Source organism: Molothrus ater, chromosome 5 (genome assembly GCF_012460135.2).
Source record: "Molothrus ater isolate BHLD 08-10-18 breed brown headed cowbird chromosome 5, BPBGC_Mater_1.1, whole genome shotgun sequence".
NCBI classification, from domain to species: Eukaryota; Metazoa; Chordata; class Aves; order Passeriformes; family Icteridae; genus Molothrus; species Molothrus ater.
The window spans coordinates 50,846,791-50,866,934 of NC_050482.2; the positions used below are offsets into that span (position 1 = coordinate 50,846,791).

Sequence of the window (20,144 nt, forward strand, 5' to 3'; positions counted from 1 at the left end):
CAGCTGTGGTCTTGCTGTCTGTGCAGGGATTATTTATGTCTGTCAGGTGTGCTTCTGCTTTCTGTCAAGGAACTGGGGAGTAATTTCTTAAGAGTGACCCTGTGTTTGGTAATGTGCTTTCCTAGCAGATATTGCCTGTGTGAAGTATTTGGGGGCCAAGCTGTGGCTGAGCCCCAACACTTGGTGCACATGGATGCTTGTTTCTGACTGTGAGCAAGATCTCCATTGGTCATGGCATGTGTGGGGTTGGGGAGAGGGAGATGGAAGGTCTTCCAGATGTACAGGAGGGTATATGGCTCCAGGAGCTTCCTGAGGAGCTGTTGTGTTTCTGTGGTGGTGATTTGAGGAGGTGTGTGATAGACAATGTCCCCAGAGCAGTCACATGCATGTGTTTGTGTGTGGATGAAAGGTTTTCTCCACCTCCTGTTACGTTTTTATGTGTCAATTTCTTTAGCAAATAACATAGGGGCTTGTATCCAGGTGTAGTTTCCCATGGCTGTTGCACGTACCTGTGTCAGTAGGTGTACAGCTGTTGTATGCATCCGTGTGTGTATTTGTGTGTGTGTGTGTGTGTGTAGCTCCTCAGCAGCTGTTGCTTGTAGCTGTGTGGTTCCTAGAAGCTGTTGTATTTTCATGTGGGTGACTTAATCCTGAGAAGCTGTAGCCTCTGTGTGTGATTCCCCAGCAGCTGTTGTTTGTGTGTATTCCCGGGAAGCTGTTGTGTGTTGTTTGTAGCTCCCGAGCAGCTGTTGTGGGGAATTGTGTCTGTGTGTGTGTTTGTGCGTGTGTGTGCAGTTCCCAGCAGCTGTTGCATGCGTGTGCTCATGTCTCCGGTGGAGGCCCACCCCTTTCTGCCTGCACCGGAGCAGTGGCTGTGCAGGCGAGGAGAGCTCGGAACTGGCTCCATGGGAGAGGGTCCTTTGCCTGTCAGAGCCTTCCCAGCCGGGAGAAGCAGTGCCGCCGGCTCTGGTCCCTGAGCCCTATCAGCCGAGCCTGTGGCGAATTAATCACTTGCGTTTTAAATGCCAATACAGCCCTTTCTGCCTTCTTCCCCCAGTGATGCGGATGCGGCGAAGGCAGCAAATCCTCCGGCTGTGCGTGCCCTCCCTGGACTGCTGCTCCATCCCCGCCTGTCGTGCTCGCGCGTGTGCATGGCTGGGAGCGCTGCCTAGGTGCGGCCGGGAATGAGCCAGCTGCGGGGCAGGGAACGCTACAGCTCCGAGGGGTGACACCAGTGGGGGACACCCCCCCGCACAAACACATCTGCAGGGCTGCAAGCTGCTCGAGGACCGGGGTCTTTTGTGCCTCCACTTCGTCTCTGTCATGCCCCGTATGGAAGCTGGGAGCAGTCACCCCTCCAGAAGCAGGTACGAGTATGTGTGTGTGTGTGTGTGTGTGTGTGTGTGTGTGTGACACGCTTTTGTGTGCAGTCCTTGTGCTGCTGCCTCGCGTGTCCTCGGCTCCCGGCTGCCGGCCGTGTTGCCTCTCGGAGAAGCAGCTGAGATTGGAAAAGGGGGAGAAGGGCAGGATGCATGGATTGCCCTTTTCCTCCAGCTTGTGCACGCACTCCCTGGGGGTTGGATGCCTCTGATCCGAGGATGAAGGCGAGGGGTGAGTGCAAAGGAGATGGGGAAGTGGCCCAGGGTGTGTGTGTCTGTGGGGGGGGGGAGATTATGCCTACATGGGGTGATGGGAGGGAGGGAGAGAGGCTTGGAGACGGGTCTCCCTTTCACCGTGTGTGTGTGTGTGTGTGTGCGTGTGCGTGTGCCCTGCTTAGGATTGGGATGCTGAATAGGTTCAGGGCTTGCTGCACACAGCTGGGTTTGACCCGTCTGCATCTAATTGGACCTTGCAAAAGGAGGTGATATATGTATGTATATGTACATGTATCTGTGAATATAGATATGTGTGAATAGATGTGAATATATGATCTGTGTGAGTTCATGTGTGTATCCATGTATAGCTGTAGCTATAGGTGTGTGTATATACCCCCCCAAACACATGCACACATGTGCATGTTCAGACAGACAGACAGTCCTCTCTGTGTATCGCCTGCAGTTGTGGGACAGAGAAGGAGTGAGTCTCATCCCTCAGCCCCCTGTTCCCTGTCTCTCTGTAAACTTTGCAGGGGAGCCTCTGCGGACAGTGGTTGGTCTGTGTCTGTGTGTCTGTCCGTTGTGTGGTGTGTGCATATTCGCCTGGTTTGCATGCAAGGGAGTGAGTAAATCTCTCCTCTGCTCTTACACTGCTCTGCTGGGAGACTGGCTGGCTGCAGAAAAGTCATTGCGTGGTGTCTGTAGGGTGTGTGAATGTGTCTGTGCTGGTGGTGGGAGCCGGGTGTTTATGTAGGGGCCCAGGACAGCTACTAGAATGCATATGTAAGTGTATATGTATTGCCTGCAGGGTGTCTGCATGCCCGTTTATTCCACCAGAGAAAGCATGCCCACATTTTTATGCATAAGGATCTTCCTGCTTTGGGGCATGGGATGGGGGGGGAGGAGAAGCTGAATGAATGAATGGGAGCAAAAGGAGGGGGAAGGAGGAGTGATGGGGGGTGGGGGAGAGAGACGAACAGGCACATCCTATTCTCATCCCAGGACAGGCAGGAGTGCACAGCTGCCGCTGCTCCCATTCCAGAGCTTGGATCTGGCTGGGGAAAGGCAGCATAAATCAGCTAATACTGCAGGAGGCAGCACATTCGGGAGCTGCTGTGCGTAATGCCCTCTCGCGTGTGTGCTGGTGTGCCCCAGCCCTGCACCGTGCATGCAGCACACGTGTGCGTGTCCCGCGTCCGAGTGTGCACAGAGCTGGGCTGGCTGTGCACAGACACCAAACAGCCTTCCCAGTGCCTGGGGAACAAACAGGGTGTCTGTGATGGGGAGGGAGAGCATCGCTCCTGTGCTGCGGGCAAATATAGCTGGCACAGGCCCTTTGGCACCCACTCTGGGCTCACACGAGCACAGTAGGTGCAAACAAAAGGGGTGCACACGGTGCAGGCCGGACTTAGGAACTGCTCCCCTTCCTTCCCCCTAAAGGCTGCAGAGCAGGACCCTCCTCCCCACTCTGGAGGCACAGAGCTATAAACCAAGCTGTGGAGCAGGGAGAGCTTTGCTGAGATTGGAGCGGGGTAAAGATGATGTAGGGAGTGGAGGGGGGACCCATGCCACTGGAGGGGCCTGGGGACTGGGAGGCCTGGCTGCATTGCATGCTGCGAGCCAAGGAATTTGTTATGCACGGAGAATGGGAGGGAGTGGGAGTGTGTGTAATGTGGGGGAGCTGGGGTGGAGGGGGAGGAAGGAGGTTGTGTTGGGGTATGAGGGAATTTCTGGTGAGCCCTACCTTCTCACACCCCCCCCTTCCGGGTCCCCACACATCCCGTCACTCCTGGGTCCCAAGAAGCGCAGCCTGACAGCATCGCTAATGTAATATTCAAAGGAAGCTTCATTTGCATGGAACATGCATTATTAATATATTTAAATACAGCCCCCCTCTCGCCTCCCTGCTCTGTGCAGACCGTACCAGCAGCAGTGAGGAAGGTGCAGGGAGTGGAAGGGTGCCGATGCAGTGCCAGGGGTGAGAAGCAGACACTTTAATCCCACTGATTTCCCCAACCTACCAACCTTCCCCCCACCCCCAACCCCTTCCCCACCTGCCACCCTCCTCACGCCGTTGTTTTCCCTGGGGGGAGACTGGCTTTCAGGGCACCCATCCCACAAAGCATGCAGATTTGTCGGGCATGAAGCAAACTGCCTTCATTGCTCTTCCCCCATCAAAAACTACAACACCAAGAGAAGAACTGTGCATGCATGGCCTTTCCCACTCTGCCCCAGCTCCAGGCAAATGGGTGTTTGGGAATGTGCCGTCTGATCCACTGCACTGGTGCAAAGCTACGCTGTGGAGCAGAAGCCACTCAGAGGATAGGGAGGGCATTTGGGGAAGGGGGGCTTACAGAGGTGGAGGTTTTGCTGGGGGGCAGCTTGCAGTTAAAATGGGAAAGGTAACAACTGCAGGGAAGGCAGAGGGAGGGAAGCATAGCTGTGATGATGTCCGCGGTGCTTGTTCTTACCTGGGTCATGTCAGAAGCCAGATGCAGCTCCAGGCAGAGTGCAGCTGCCTCATCTGACCCTGCTGAAGAGTGGTGAAAAGCTCTGCCCACCTGGGAAAAAAGCTACTGGTCATATCAGGGCCTGTTGAAACCACCCAGTGCTCTTATCAGCTGTGTTAGAAAATATCAGCACATTTGCTGAGGAGAGAGACCTGGCTGCTCTCTCCTTCATCCTAAATACTGTGGGTTTTTTTTTCCCTTGGTCCCCTGTAAGCATGGACCTGGGCTAAGCTGTTCCTTTTATTAGTGTGAGGAGGGCAAAGGACATGTAGGGAACACCTCTGTCCTCACACTCTTGTGAGCTCACGAGGGCTGCCTTGCTCTGGTAAAGGGATGTGATGTCCCAAAAAACACTTGCAGCCCTTGCCCATGCCTTTGCACCAGAGCAGACAGCAGCAGCTTAGGTGCAGAGCAAATGTGTTCCAGCAAAATATCTCCTTTTCTGGGAACAGAGGCGGTTTTACTTTTCTCCTTCATGGAGGAGCAGAGCTGTCCTGAGCAGTGAGGGATCCCAGGCTGCTGGCAGCTATGGGGAAAGCTGGAGTTTGCCTGGTAGCTCTGCAGGTTCTGCTGGTGAGGATTGCCCAGACTGGAGTTACAGCAGGTGCTTGAGCAGTTCCAAAGGAGCACTGTGTCCCCCAGTGCCTTTCTGTGTGGGGAGAGGGTGAGGGAGGACATGGAGTGAGCTACTGAAGGAGAGGCAAGCTGCAGGCATGGGAGCCACCTCTTTTGCCAGGGTAGTGGGGCACTGAAATCCCTTCTGTGGTCTGGAAAGGGAGAATGCAGAACTCAGGGAGCAGACCACGGGGCTGTGACCCACCTCCAGCCCTTTCTCTCTCCTGGGTCAGGATGAGTTTCTCACAGCTGCGAACCAGATTACTGCTGTATTTAAATCCTCAGATGAGTCAAGCTTGACACTATGGAGGTGACAATGACTGTGGCACTGCTGTTTGGTTTGCTTCAGTGGTGAGCTGGTCTGGCAGCAGTTACAGCCCCACTTTAGCAGCACTGCATTTGTGCCCTGACTCTCCTGTGCTCCCCAGCTGGTGCTGGTTTCGTGCCTTGCTTTGCCCTGACCTCCTCTTTAAGGGTCTCCTGGGTAGTTTTCAGGGGTACATAGCCATTGCCTGAGATGAACTGCTTTCCTCACTAAATAATTTTCTGTCACTGAGGAGAAATGACCTCATTTTCTCAACATTCATAAGCCAAGAGGAAACCCAGTTCCAGCTGACCAGCTGAGGTACAGAAGGAGGGAAGGGCAGTTGTCACTCTTTCCATGGCATTTTAAAAGGTGGCAAACAAGCTACCAGGAGTCAGGTTGAGGTGAGTGACTTGATGGGTTTTGTCCCTAGATGTTGCCACTTGCAGGGAGTCTTTAAAGGTCTCTAGGCATCACTGGTGTGGGGAGTCTCAGTGGCTACATGGTGCCCTACAGCATAGCATCAGATGCCATGGAGATAGGCATGGGATCAAATCCCCACAGGTGAGTCTGTTCTGCTGTTGAAGGTGAAGCCCATTCTGTGCTGACCTGACTGATGTGCTGGGGCTGTTCTTTCTTGTCTGCAATCACCCTGGGGAGCACATCTCCAGCTTTTTCAGCCCTTTAGTACAGAATTTCTTTCCAGGTGATGCTCTGGGGAGCTGATGGTGCAGTATGAATTTCACAGAAATGAGAAGATGTGTCTAGGGGCCAAGAATTTGTGTTCTCTATACATTGACACTCACAAAATGTTAATACCTGTCTGGTTTCGGTAAGCTGTAGGGGAAAGACTGTTTGCAAGAAACTGTGGGTGCTTTTGATTCCTTTGGATGTCTGATAGCAGAGAGATGGAGCAAATACATCCTTGTGAGGAAGGATCATCAGTAACATGACTCAGGGAGGGGAGGTCACAGAGTAGGAGGCAGGATCCCTAGCTCTGCCACAACTGCCCTGTAGAGAGTCCCTTTCTTCCCCTCTGTGGTCTTCAGCTTTCACCTCACTTCTGAATAGTTTTGGTGATAATGTAATCACTATGGAAGGGTCTGTAGATATGAAGACTGGCTCAGTATGATGCATGTGCTACCAGTTGCCTTAAGGCAAGGTGTCATATGTTTGTCTTCATTCTTTCCATGGCTCATAGGCTCAATCTGCAGACCAGATGGGTCAGAGCTGCCTGTGTATTTTTAGGCTACTATAAGGACTCCATGAGCTGCTATCTTTTCTCTGGGAGCATAGGTTTATGCATGAGAACATGTATGTTTGTGAGCAGGGAGAGCACCATTTTCTGCTAGATTTTGTCCTGTCCTCTTGTGTGCACCGGTTACGTGTGCATGCCCAAAGTCTCCACACACATGGCTGTCATTCCTGCCTCGTGGCATTATCCCTGTGTGTGTGTTCCTGTGTGCACTTGTGTGTGATGCAGGTCACTCGGGGTTTATTTGTGGAGTGAACACATGTTTATGTGTGTGTGCATATGTACCTTTTCCATATCCAGGATCTGATGTCTCTTCTTGAGGTGTGTGAGTATGTAAGAGTTTGTAGTCGTGTCCCTTGCTCAGCTGCAGGACATCTGTCCCACCTGTCCATGTATCTTCTTCTCCTCACCTCTCATGAACCTTCTTCCTCCTCTCTCTGGGGAGATAGCCTTGAGTTGTATCAGCTGGTGCCACCTGTATGAAGTGAGACAGCTTACCTGACATCCAGAAACTCAAGGACACCCAGAAACATCAAGCCTTGAAGCACTAGGGAGATTGAATTCATGTTACCTCCAAGGCCTTAGTAAGATCAGTCTGGAAAACCTAGCATACAGACCTGGGTGCTGTGCTAACTGAAGGAAGGTGATAAATAGGAGGGAGTTCAGAGAAGAGCAATAAAAATTATGAAAGAGCTGAAGATGTTTATTTATGAGGAGAGATTAAAAGAACCAAATATGTAGAGCTTGACTAAACGATGATATGTAACAATTTGTGTGTATTGAGGACTGTAAACACCAAGGAAAGGAGGAGATTGTTTAAAGTGGGAAAAAATGGGCAAAGTCAGAGGTATGGAAGAAGCTGAGCAAAGAGGAGAATATTTGTCTCTTGAGGATACATGCAAGCTTCCTGCTGTGAGTCCTCAAGCTGTCTATGAAATAGTGTGGCAGGTTCATGGAGATGCAGCTGCTGGCAGCAAGGAAACATGGTGGTGGGAAGGGGTAGAGGGAACAGGCTACACTCAGCCCTTGGTGGAAGTGGAGTGAGCTGCAAGGCCTCCTCTCTATATGCAGCACTGCCAGGGAAATTCTGTGAGATGTTTGATTGTCTTTCACCTTTTATTGATTCCCTGTCTCATGGCTGGGAAGAACCCACAGACAGTGCTGTTGAGGGAGCAGAGAGGTGATACAGGAGGAATAAGTAAACAGAGTCTGATGGAGGTGGAGGACATTATTCCCTCTATCCTCTCTGGCTGGAAAGGTAGTCTAGGAAGCAATCTCATAGAAAGTACCTGTAAGTGAAAAGGGGCTTTTCCACAACATCTTTCTAGGACAGTACAAACTGAACCCCCAAAGCAAGGGGTTGATAGTGGGGTCAGGAGGATCAGACTTCCCTCCTCTGAATTCTAGTCACAGATGGCCCAGAACTGGGACAACAAGGTCAGAAGGATTAATACGCCTCCCTTTTTTCCTCATTGCAGTCATAGGCCAGGAAAATTGAGCGAGATCATAATAAAAGGATTAGTGTGGAGAGCCTGCCATGAATGGTGTGATAGACAGGTCAGGGAGATGGAAGGGAATTCAAGGGGGCTGGACCTGTTACAGATGGTTTGTTTAAAGAGTTCTGTGTTTATCAACACAGGGAAAGGGGATTTAGAAAAATCTGGAAATAGGCATTGAGGGAGCTAGGGCTCAAGCAGAGATTTTATTCCCAACAAGGATCCATACTGGAATGACTGGTTGAAATGACACCTGACATCCTTCCAGCTTTTGGTCAGGGAAAAAGAAAAATCTTTCTTGGAATGAGCTATGTCGTTTGCTGCCTTGTCCATCCATCTCCAAAATGATCTGATGCACCAAAATGATACTGTTACTCAGAGCTACACTTCCCCATGACTTCTGGGTGAGCCTAGCTATGGAAAGCCATAGGAATACAAAAAGGACCTTACCAAGCCAGGTCTGTGATCCTTCCAGTGCAGTATCTCCAGCTGCAGCAGAAAAAAGGAATAGCATATAGGCAGGACAACTGTGTAGCAGCACTTCCTCTGAACACCCTTTCAGCCTCAGTATATTTGAAAGACCCAGTGCTGGAAGATCTGTTGAGCACTTTTAGTTCTCAGTGGATTTATTTCCTCCCTGAATTTGTCCTGCTGATTTTCGAGGTCAGATAAGTTTTAGCATCCTCAGAATCTCACAGTAGGAAGTGGTGCAGCACAGACATGCAGTTTGTCTTGAACCTGTAACTTTCTGGTTTAATTTCCTGACCCTTGATCTTTGAGTGGGAAGAGGCTGTTAACACCTCTTTCCCCTGCCCTTCCTTTGTCATGTGTGGTGTTATAGACCTGTTTCATTTCATGGTCTCTGTTGTCTCTTTTCCTGTATCTCTTCACCTTTCATCTCTCTGCATCCTTCTTGGCTACAGTGGTGTAGCTTTTAGCAGCAGGACATGGGGCATTGCTGGGTGGGAAGTGACATCACAGCAATGAGCTGCACCAGGTCCTACTCAGGTGAAAATGTTTCAGTCAGCTGCAGTGCCCATACATGGTACAGGAGGAGCTGAACAAGCTGGGCAAAAATTCTGAAACCAGCTGAAGGTGCCTTGGTCATCAAGATAGAAGTGGGCAGGCTCTGAGGAGGCTTGAAAAAGAGGAAGGGGATCTTCCATGATCTTCCCAGGCACAGAAGTGAGGCTGACAGGTTGGTAGTTCCCAGGGTTCTCCTTTCTACCTTTTTAAAGATGGGTACAGTGCTTCCCTTCTCCCAGTCACCTGGAACTTCATTTTACTACCATGACTTTTTTAGATATCATGGCAACTACACTGGGACAATTCTCTCAGGGATGCATCTTGTCAGGGCCCATAAACTTATGTATGTTCAGGTTCCTTGGGTGCCCATGAACCTGAAATTGGAGTGGGAAGAACTTTGCTCTCCAAGTCCCCATCCTCCTGTCCATCCACTCAAGAGAAGTGGGAGGAAATGTTGTTATTGAAGACTGAGACAAATGTTGTTGAGTACTTTTAGCCTTTTCCTCATCCATTGTTAACAGTTTTCCAGCATTTTTTATGAGATATGTACACCTTCTTTAAGCTTCCTTTTCTGGTTAACATACCTGTAAAAGAAGAATGAAAATGAAATATCAGCCATCTTGTGAGCGATCCAACCTATTCTTCAAAAATAATAGGTTCAGGAGGGGGAAACAGGCTCATGCCAGGGACCAAAGGGCCCTTGTGGGGTGAACAAATGTTGGAGGGTACAGAGAAAGAAGGTACTGTCACTAGTCCTTATGACATTATGACAGAGGAAATTCTGGAATGACATTATGACATTCCTACAGAGGAAAATTGTTCTGAGTAACCTTTGAGTAAAGGGCTGTAGGGGACTGAGGTGGGTGGTAGGAAGTCTGTTTAGATGCTGCCAGATGTGACGTGGGCCAGGGCAAGCAGCAGGGAGAGTGAGAGACAGCACTGTCAGGAAGGGAAGGAGATGAGCTGAGAGGTCTGCTGTGAAGGGAGGGTGAAGGGATGGAGGAAGAAAAGTCTGAACAACTTCGTAAGCAGAGATAGTGATGACAATCTCTTTAGCAGGCACTTGTCTGCTAAAGATTAGTCAGGTACCCCACTGGATGCTTCTTACAGGGCAAGGAGCTCATCTCGAGCCCCAGCACCCTGTCCCCAGCCTGGTCACACCACGGAGAGTACAGCTGCCTCACTCTTCCTTACAGACCAGTAAAGGTGGTGGGACATTGTATAACATCATGAATGCACAAAGCTTTTCTACCATTAGTCAAGTATGGAGATGGCAAGGGAGAAGTTATTTTTCTTCCTCCCCTCTAATTTTCTGTCCTTTCTTTCAATTTGTCTCCTCCCCCATGCTGGTTGTAACCTTTCTCCCCTCCCTGTCTGCTCACCTAGCACTAGCTGCATCCTGTGTCTCTGTTTGTTTCCCCTAAATCCACGCAATGGATCAGTGACAGACCCTCACTGTAATTTTTTAAATCGTAGCCCTTTATCTTGAATTGAGCAAGGTCAGGGGAAGCTTCTTAGGGCATCTTTGTATTTTTCTATCTCTGCCTCAGAGCAACTTAAAGGATGGCTCAACAGGATTAGTAGAAAGCACAAGATTGGACAAATGGATTTGGCAGGGGCTGGCTGGTGGGCCTGGGGGAGTGGGAACTTGCTGTGCTGGAAAGTGGAAGAGCTGGGCTCTGCTCAGGGCCTCTGCTGCACCTCTGGGCATGTGAAGGCAGCTGGGCTGATGCTGAGTGCAGCCCTGGGAGAGAGCCCAGCCTGAGGCACTGCTCCTTGCTAAGCAAGGCTAGTTAGCACTGGCCGAGTGCTCCAGGGCCCAGGCACAGGGATATCACTCTGTGCTTCAGGGATCGGTTGTTCTCGGTGCAAGCCCTGCTGCAAAGCCTGGAGGGACACACTGAGCACAGCGGAGCCAGGCTGGAACAGCATGGATCAGACCTCAGAGACAAGCCAGACTCAGGAAGCCATTCCCTGCACTTGTGGGTCCCTGAGACATGCTTCTCTCCTTGCCCCCATCCTGCTGGGTGCTGCTGGAAGTGAATTAGCAGTCCAGAGGTCCTGTCATTAGGCTCTGCTTCCTTGGCTTAGCTGCTTCTGCTTCTCTCCTCCCCTGTTTCGCCTTATGATTTTGCAAGTGCTTGTATTAGAAGAAAGTGTCATGCTTGCAATTTTTCTGGCTGATACTCAGTGCATCTCTGACCCTTTGCTGCCCCAGCCCCTCACAGCTGCTGGCAGCACCAGTCCTCCCCTCCTCTACTCAAACTCGTGCTGGCTCTGCCTGGCCTGGGACAGGGTCTGCCCCAGACTGACCCTTCACCTGTAATGACCAAGCTCTTTTGAGCAGCCACCTGTGCAGTGAGTCACCAGCCGGTGTCAGAAGGGACCTGTCCCTTCCCCACCACATGGTCAGTCTGCACCAAGCTGGAACCCCCATCATTTATTCTCTGGTCCCTCAAATGACTGCTTCTCTCCTTCAGCTGAAGCCCCTCTGTCCTGCCCTGTATTCCCAGTGCACTGGGGCTCAGTGGTCAGAAAGGAGACTCACGAGGAGCGTTTTGCACAGCTGCAGCTGGTTCCTGCAGCCTGCTCCCCTCAGACAGACATCCCCTCCCTGCCCATGGTGTTTGAGCCATACAACCATGGTGTTATCCTGTGTGCACGCACATGGCAGCATGAATTCAATGTGCAGGGGTGCAGAGATACCTTGGCCTTGCTTTGCCAAGCCTCCCAGAAACATGGGGTTGCTGGGTTAGCCAAGGACATGACTGCTCCTTCCTGGTGCAAGGATTTGCCTCACAGGACTTGCCACGCTGTGGTCTTCCCATTGTCAGCCCCTCATCTCCCAGGCAGATGAAGGGTCACTCCGGGATCTCATTTCCTCCCCATCATCCTCCTGCAGCAGCCTGGCTGTATGCTCCAGGGCTTGTCTTTGGTCTGGGGCACCCCAGCCTTTCACGTGTGCTGCTCATGGGGGAAGCTCATGCTGTTTCTGCACAGAAGAGGATTTGCATGCATGGTGGGGGAGAGAGAGCCTGGCCTGTTTATTCTTAATGCTCCATATTATCTCCATTAATAATGCCACCTCTGCCTCACATGCTAATTAAGGCTCAAGATTGTTAATGTAATAGGGAATTTGGGCAGAGACCACACAAGACTGGCTGGATTAAGTTAACCTTATGGACTGTTAATGGATCTCCTGGAGGGGCATTTCAGCCTAATGAGAATCCAGCTTGAATGGTAATCAGGGGCTCACTCTCTGCATGCCTGGTGGGGCCTGGAAAGCTGGCAGGGCTGCAGGGCAGGATGTGGGAAAAGCATCGACAGGAGCTGCTCATGAAGCTGAACAGGGAAGAGAAGGATGCAAGGCTGGAGGGAAAGACGTCAGTGTGAGGGAAGAATTGGAGTAGCAATGCTGTGGGGCTGCACAGGGGAGAGCCCGCAGTAGGTGCTGAGGCTGGTTCTGTGCCATGGTGGACATTTAAATATTAGCACAGAGGGCTATTTTCCTGGTCGTGATTGCCAGCAGTGAAAAGGTCACCCAAACTGTCTAAGCCATGAGCAGGGCTCCTCTGTAGGGAAAAAATATCTGGCAAATATTGTCCTGCCTCCTGGAGACCTGCACTGTAGGTCATGACTACTGCTAGGCAGTGGATCAGACAGCCAGACTTTCCCAGTCTGTCGTCTTGTACGGTGTGGAGAAAACATCAGAGAAGGGATTTGGTACGGAACACTCTCATGTGTTAAGTGAAAGGCTGAATTCAGAAGAAAACTGGCGACAAAGGGCTCAAAATGGAGCTTAGAGATGAGGCTTTCAGTGCATGGGATTGAGTAAAGTTTGGGGATACCCCAGATTCAGGACTGCAGTTGAGAAAGAAACAGATGGTACTTAAGCGTGAAGGCTCCATTTCATGGCAAAACTGTATATTTCTGGTCCTGGGTGAAACTGGGCATTACTGGGAGCCCATGGAGCCTTCCTGGGAAGGTGTGCATATTTTCACACGTGGCTCCTTTGTGCTAGTTTTGTCTTCCGGAGGGAATAGGTGCGAAGTGGGATGTAGGGCAAAAGCAAAGCCTGAAATGGAGGCCAGTTGTTTGCATTTCAGTTTGGGGAGTTGAGTAATTTAGATCAGCCTCAGAACAAACAGTAGAGCTCTGGGCAGGGTGTTTGGGAGGGAGGTAGTGATCTGCAGAACTGGCTAAAGAAATAAAGAAATGTCTTTGGGGTTTTCTTCTTACTCAAGTCCCACTGCCCCAGGATGTGCTCCAAGTGGACAGGCTCTATGCTTTGGAACCCAGCCTGGAACTTCCCCTGGAAGTGGGATCTGGCTGAAGGTTTAGCCTTCTGATAGAAGCAATAACAGAGCAGCTAAGACGTGTTGCTTTGGCTCCAGAAGAGTGAGTTTGAGCTGTGCTGACTGCAATTCCTGCATGAAATTTCTTACTCCAACCCCATTTATGGGTGATTCTGGCTGGGGAGCTGAAAGTCAGACAGGTATGGCTGCAGCTGCAGGAGCTTCTCCATATTCCCAGCTACAGGGACTGCTCTCTCCTAACTCTGTTACCTTGAGCTGCCCTACCTGAGCTGTGTCAGCCTGAGATGGCTCATGGCTGACACAGCTCAGGTATGTGAGCTGAGTCTGGTTTGTAGTGTTTGGAGCTTGGGGGTGGAAGTTTAATAGTTTGGGTGAAAATCTGTGAGTTTTTAATGCAGTTAAGAGGAATAAGGACATGGAAAGGAAATGGGTCCAGTTCAGGTTGCCCAGTGAGTTTTTTTCTTTACTTTCTGGCTCTCAGTATGGGAAAATACCAGGGAGCTACTAAGAAAGGAGTTCCCTCCCAGTGTGGTGAGTGGGAGTTGGTTCCCAGGGCAGAGCATGCTGCTGCCAGTGAGCAAGGGGAGCTGAGGGAAGGCGAGAAAGGAAAGCGGAGTCCAGGAGGAGAGGCAGTGCAGGAGCCAGACGGACTGTTCCATCCAGAGAGGGGATCCCATCCCTGGAACCTGGATGCTCCCAGGGTTGCTCTCCAGTACATACACACTCCCATAGCTTTGTGCTGCTGCACTGCACTGCTTTCCCAAGGCTCTGCAGGTCTGCAGTACCACACCAGTGTCTCACCGAGGCAGAGGCTGCCATGCACACACAAGGCAGGGGGCCCACCGCCCCCTGACACCTCACAAATGCACCAGTGTTTTCAGCAAGGAGCAGACTCATACACACAGTCACTACTCAGCCTGCACTGCAGCACTTGATGCACACATGCACATCCCAGACATCCATACCTGGCATCCACTCCCCACAGCAGGCACATGCACAGCACCAACACACAGGTCTCACCAGAGGCCACGCATTCCTGCACACGTGGTGCCGCATTGTCCATGTTGCCCCCTTCCAACATTATCCTATGCAGATGGGCTCACACAGGGCAGCACTCACAGACCCGTGTTTGTGTCCTCCAGGTCCCCCTGCATGCCACCACAAAACTGTGATGTGGCATCTGTTTGAGAGGAACAACAAAGTGCACATCCAAACACACATCTGCATCCCACTTAGCTCCTGTTTGCTGTGCTTTCTCAACCCCCTTTCCCTTGTTTAGCTAGTCATAGTACTTCTTCCATGCTTCTGAAGCACAGGAGCAGATGGTTTGCCAGTCAGTTTAGGATGATGGTTCCCCTTTCCACTAGTGGCTCTCTTCAGCTGCTTAGGTCAGAGCTAAGTGTCTCAGAGATGAAGATCCTCCTTGCCCATCCACACACAACACCTCTGTGTCACTCTCAGCACCTATTAGAAATTCTGAGTCCAAAGGCCTCTTTAAATTGCCCTCATGACCGTACTTTAACCCAAGTAGCTCTTCAGGCCATAGTGGCTTTTCTAGGTTTGGCAGCATCTGTTAGCGTTGACCAAATGAGGCAGCTCCATCTCCATTCTGCTTTGTACATGTGCCTTGCTGAGACCCAAAAGACTCTCTCACTTGTCCCCTTTTAGCCTAAATTATTCATCTGCTGTAATGCACAATGGATGTTTGTGGGAAGAGGCACGCAGGTACAATTGAGCACAGTGCTGAGGCACTGACGTTACTAGCGAGCTGAAATTGCTTCGATGCACGGGCCATACTTAGCTGAGAGAGACAGGAAATTTCTACTCCTTCAAAGCACTTCAGAAAAGTGAATGGTGGTGGCACTGGTGAAGGCAGAGGGGAAGAGGGGCTGTTTGGGATTGAGGTGGCAGTGGGGACTTCCCTACATGTTTCTTCTGGCTCCTCTGATGCTGCCACATGGACATGGGTCTGGTGCAAGCATGGGGAGGGGGGAGTGTGCTGAAGTAGGTGGCCTTGAGGAGTGGAGAGTTGTCATGCCAGAATGTGGAAAGTGCACATGAACTGGGAAGGCGCTGAGGCTGCTGGGGCATGTAATGTGTGTGAGGCCATTGCAATGCATACTCCTCTGACCTACGCTGAGGTGTATCCATATGTGCTGGAAGCTCATGCTGTCCAATAGCACAGGACAAGAGCTTATGGGACTCTTTTCACACTTCCTTCATGTGGCTGGGGCTAGACCCGACTGCAACCCCCGCATTGCCTGTGTCTAAGCCACGCCTATGCCAGCCTTTTTTCTGCCTGTGAGCTCTTCCTTTTTTATCTGTGCCGCCACTGCTCCAATGATCCCAGCGCACCCATGGACCCCTGTGCCATATAAGCTACAGCTGCTCTTCCCCACTGCAAAGCCCATGCTTTCCCTTGCCTTTCCCATTTCCCAGGGGCACACAGGTATGCTTACCTGCCCTGATGTCAAACCCTGATTGTTGTCTGTCATCGCTGGCAGCATCACGCTGTGACACTGCCGAGCTTATTAAACAAGCCTGGCGGAGTGCTCGCTGTGCTGTCCCTGGTGCTGGGCCGATCTCCCTTCATTCCCTTGCCCCTTCTTTCCCACCTCGGGAACCTCTTTGTCTTTCCTGGGGCCTGGGGGAAGCCGGTGCCTTCCTGGCCAAATCTCAACTTCCCATAAGGATTTATGCACTTCTTTGCCACGCTTAGATTTTGCAGTCACATCCCCTGATGCCACTATCAGCCAATTTCAGAGCACTCGGGGCTGGTGGGACTGCACACTCTTCTTTGCATGCAAATTACGCACATCTAACACCAGAACGGAGGGAAAGAGAAGGGATGAGTGTGGCTGCTTTTGCAGGCTTTCTGCTCCAGAGACTTTGCCCCCCAGAGTGGCAACTCTAGTCCATGGACAGACACATGGGAGATTGTAGAATGGGCAGAATTAGCAGTAGTGTGGAAGAAAAGAAGGGGAATATCTTATCCATAGATGGGGCAGTTAAAGCAGATTTGGTGTGGCAGTGGAAAGTGTGTGTGTGAATTTGCACCCGTGCACTTGCACAGAATAACACAGCCGTCTCCAAAGTGAGTTCCAGCTTCATAACTTTCAAGAATGTCTTTTTTTTTTTTTTTTTGGTGAGTGGTGCTGGCTGCCTGTGTTTCACGTCTAGTTTGTGTTTGTCTGCCTGTGTTGGATGTTGATGAGTATTTGTGTTTTCCATGTGACAGAATATGTCTGGGGCTAATGTTTAGGATCCAGAAGGATGCTATGCCACTGTGTGGGCTGAGTTTAGGTAGGTACCAGTATCTGATACAATCAGTTTGTATGCTGCAGGCAATTCATAAGCAGAGTATATTTGTGTGTGATATACAGCCACTGGTGCTTGCTTGACTTATGTTCCTGAGTGCATGAGGATGTTTTACGTGCCCTCATTTTCTTACAGATACATCATTTGCTAATGTGGTGTTTGCACTGACATGGATGTGTGTGTGTGTGCATGGCACTTTTTCTGTTCTCTGCTATGGGAGTGGGATCATTAAATTCTGTGTGTTTGTGCAGTGAGAGTTTTGTTTAAGGGGTCAGGAGCTGGTGGTAGACATGTTTGGGTATTCCGTGTGCATTTGTGCAGTGATCACTATTTGCTGTGCTGTATAAAATGTTTTTGCTGGGTACTTATAGGAGTGGTTGAATAGGCTGGGTGGAGCTGATGTGGTGTTGTATGATGGTTGTCTGAGCTATCACGTGTGCATCTTAATACAGATGTTCAACCTTGTAGGTAGGTGCAGGGTGTATGTGAAGAAGTAAAGCACCTCATCCTTTAGAGGAGCTCTGAGTTTTTAGGGGTTGTGTGCAAGGTGGTGTGGAAAGACCAGTGAGTAAATGTGTGTGTGTGTCCAGTGTGTGTGTGTGTGTGTGTCCTGAGTGTGCAGAGTGTCGTTGCAGCGGGTGTGCCTGGGTGACTGTGTGGGCTGGGAGGTGATGTGCGTGTGTGTTGTGTGGCCGTGTGTGTAGGCACACTTCACCTTCTGCCGGAGCAGCTCTGTCAGCACCTTGCCCTGAGCTGGGTCAGGTGCTCTCTCCTTTTGTGTGCAGTGGGACAGCCAAGCTCTTAGCACACAGGCGAACCTCTTTCCCATGCTTTCAGTCTCTTTACATCTGGCTGTCTGTCTACTCTGCTGCCCGTGTCCAGTTGTCTGTTCCCATAATCACCGATACGCCTTGACTAGCTCACACCCTACACTGCCTGTGGACTCAGCAGCTGTGCATCTCTCCGTCCCTCCCACACACACACACATTCACACACACACACACACCCTGGATCTTCATATGTGGCATATTCAGTTGCCATTGGAAACCTAAGAAAGAAGTGAATCTACCCTCCAAGTCTTAAGCTGGTGGTTTTTTTCCTTTTTTTTTTTCCCTCCCCTTTCCTCCTCTCCTCACAGAAGGCGAAGTCGTTCGCAATGAATCCATGGCAGCTTCGATCGAGCGGTGAGCTGGAGCACCTACTCACAGGCCACTCCTTCATGTGACTGAACAGAGACCTTTCCCAGCACTCGCCAAGGAGAGCAGAGCCCTGGATTTACCTCCCGCGCAGCCGGGCACCCCCAGCGCAGGCACTGCGAGGTAAGGCAACCTCGGCACCTCTGTCTGTGCCTCTCTCCATCCCACCCGCTCTCCCTCCCTCTCGTTCCTCGCTCCCCAGAGGTGTGAGGGAGGAGAAGGGCAGGGGTTTCTGCTATGCTGTGAACACAATCTAGGCTTTCATCAGCGCCCTCCCCACAACGGAGAGCTGCTCCCTCCCCTGTGAGCCCCTTCCCTTGCAGCTCTGCATGCGTGTGCAGGGAGGGGTTGTTTGCAGAGCAGCCGAGGGATGTGCTGCGGGTCCCCCGCACGCAGTCTCGAGTGCATTCCGCCCCTTTCCCACCCCTCCCTGGGCACACACCTGTCTGCTCTTCTCCATTCGTCATTTTCCTCCACCTCCCCTATTTCTCGGGAGAAGGGGCAGCCAGGCTGACTCTGCTGCAGCCTGGCCAGCAGCAAAGCTGGGCTCCGCAGCCCTGGCCTGGGTCACCTCAGGGATGCAGCTTGCAGCAGAGCAGGAGTGGGCATCATGCTACCGGGAGTGGGCCATAGAGGGGAGGATTCCCCCTCCCTCCTCATCTCACAGATATTTTGGGGATTCCAATTCCCCACAGAAGATGCCGGCCTCCATTTCCTAGCCAGGTACCTCCTCTGAATACCCAGCCCAGCCTGCCACAGCTTTTGGGGTGATGGGTATGCTCTTTGTCACTGCTTATCTGCTGTCCCCTGGTGCTCCTTCTCAACTGGAAGGGATGTTTTCCTACTGGAGACAGTGTGTTTCATAAGCTGGGAACGCTGTGTGCCCTGCACAGGCAGTGAAGGGGCCCTGTGCCGAGCCTGACCCATTTTGGGGCGCAAAGCTCTTGGGAGCACCTGAAAGGGCCTCCTGCTGCCTGGGGCTGCCCTCAGTGCCCCTTTCCTCAGCTCCTCTGCAGGCAAAGCAGGAAGATCAGCTGCACTATTTCCATGCCATGTCTCCATGCTGCTGGAGCTGCTGTGGTGTGGGGGTGGGAGGGGAGTGGGAGCAGCTGTTTCTCCCAGTGCCTGGGCAGGCCCAGACGTGCTGCCAGTCCTCAAGGAGCATGAACGTGCCTGGAGATGCCTCTCCCCAAAATAGACCCTAAAGCAATGAGCTGCTGGCAAAGTATTGGGTAACCTCAGAGGAGTGGATTTTAAAGGGGAGGTCTGGGAGTTTGCAACCTGCCAGGCTGTAGTTTCAGGCTCTGAACAGACTCTGGCAGAGACCAGAGTTTTTCAGAGTCAGATTTTGGGGGCTGTTGTGTTTCTCTGAGGGGAAGGGACTGGCAGGGTCTGTGCTACTGTGCAGCCCCAACAGTGGTGCTGGTGTGGTGTCCCCTGAAGGAGGTGATGGGTTCCCTCCTGCCCAGGTCCCACCTGGTGATGCTGACAAGGAGGTAACTTCCACTGCATCTTCCAGTGCATCTTCCACTGCACCTCTCTGCTGCTGCTGCAGGACCCTGCCATTGATTTTCCCCATCTGCAGTTCCTCAATGCCCCCTGACCCACTAGTCCAATACCTACCCTTCTACACAGACTGCTGCCTTCAACTTCTCTTTCCTGCCTCTTGCTATTGTTCTTCCTTCTCTGGGGTGCCCTGAGCCCTACCTTTCCCTCTTTCCTGTTCCTCCCTTCTCCTCCTTTGTGACCACCATGCCGGGCAGGAGCAGCTTTGGTCAGCCTTGGGAAGGGCTGATGCTGCCTGGTGGGGTTGTTTCTGGATGCTGGAGCCAGCTGGTGATACTGTGAAGTGATCCTTTCCCCTGCGGTTCACACCCTCCAGCGCGCGCAGGCGTGTGTTGCGGGTGACAAGTGACCGTGGTGTTGTTGATGTGTCATTCTTCCTCCTGGCTGGAGCCTGGCAGGGAGCGTGCCCATGCAGTCACATTCGGTGTCATTGTTGAGGAGTTTGCAGAAGAAAGCAAGCTCTTCCCATATGGAGCCTCCAAAGTAATTTGGCATTGGTTAAATTCCTCAGTCCTCTCAGGACATGGCTTTGGCACTGGCTCAGGGTGGACAAGACAATAAATCCAGCTCTAGGGAGCTTGGTACTGGGTCAAAACTGCTGCAGCTACATGGTAGAAAATGCTGATCCAGTATGAATTTACTCTGCTGTTTGAGATTTGTTTAGAAAACAATGCTGGCTTAACTCTGTACTGGCAAGATTTATGTTGTGTTGGGTATTATCTGTCTGCACAACCCTCTCTTGGTGCTGGCTGAGTGCTGTTTGTGCGCCACATCTGGCACGTGCTCCGGATCATGCATGCTATGGCTAATCTGACAGATGTAATTGCACGCTGCAGCCAGCCTGGTTCAGTCCCTCCTGTCAGGCAAGCCAGTCTGAAAGAGGGTTAAATTACAGTCTGGGAGCAAGCCTTGTCCCACACCAGGCAGATGCTGGAGAGGATGGCATT

The 20,144-nt window shown here is 51.5% G+C and overlaps 1 long non-coding RNA gene across 1 annotated transcript in view; it reads left to right on the forward strand.

The window, feature by feature from the left end:
* The first annotated feature begins 867 nt into the window (after nt 1-867).
* Nucleotides 868-20,144, forward strand: part of LOC118697996 (uncharacterized) — a 49,770-nt gene continuing 30,493 nt past the window's right edge. The window contains exons 1-2 of the long non-coding RNA XR_004981823.1: nt 868-1,367; nt 17,574-17,754. This is a non-coding gene — a long non-coding RNA (uncharacterized LOC118697996). The remainder of the gene's footprint in view (nt 1,368-17,573; nt 17,755-20,144) is intronic.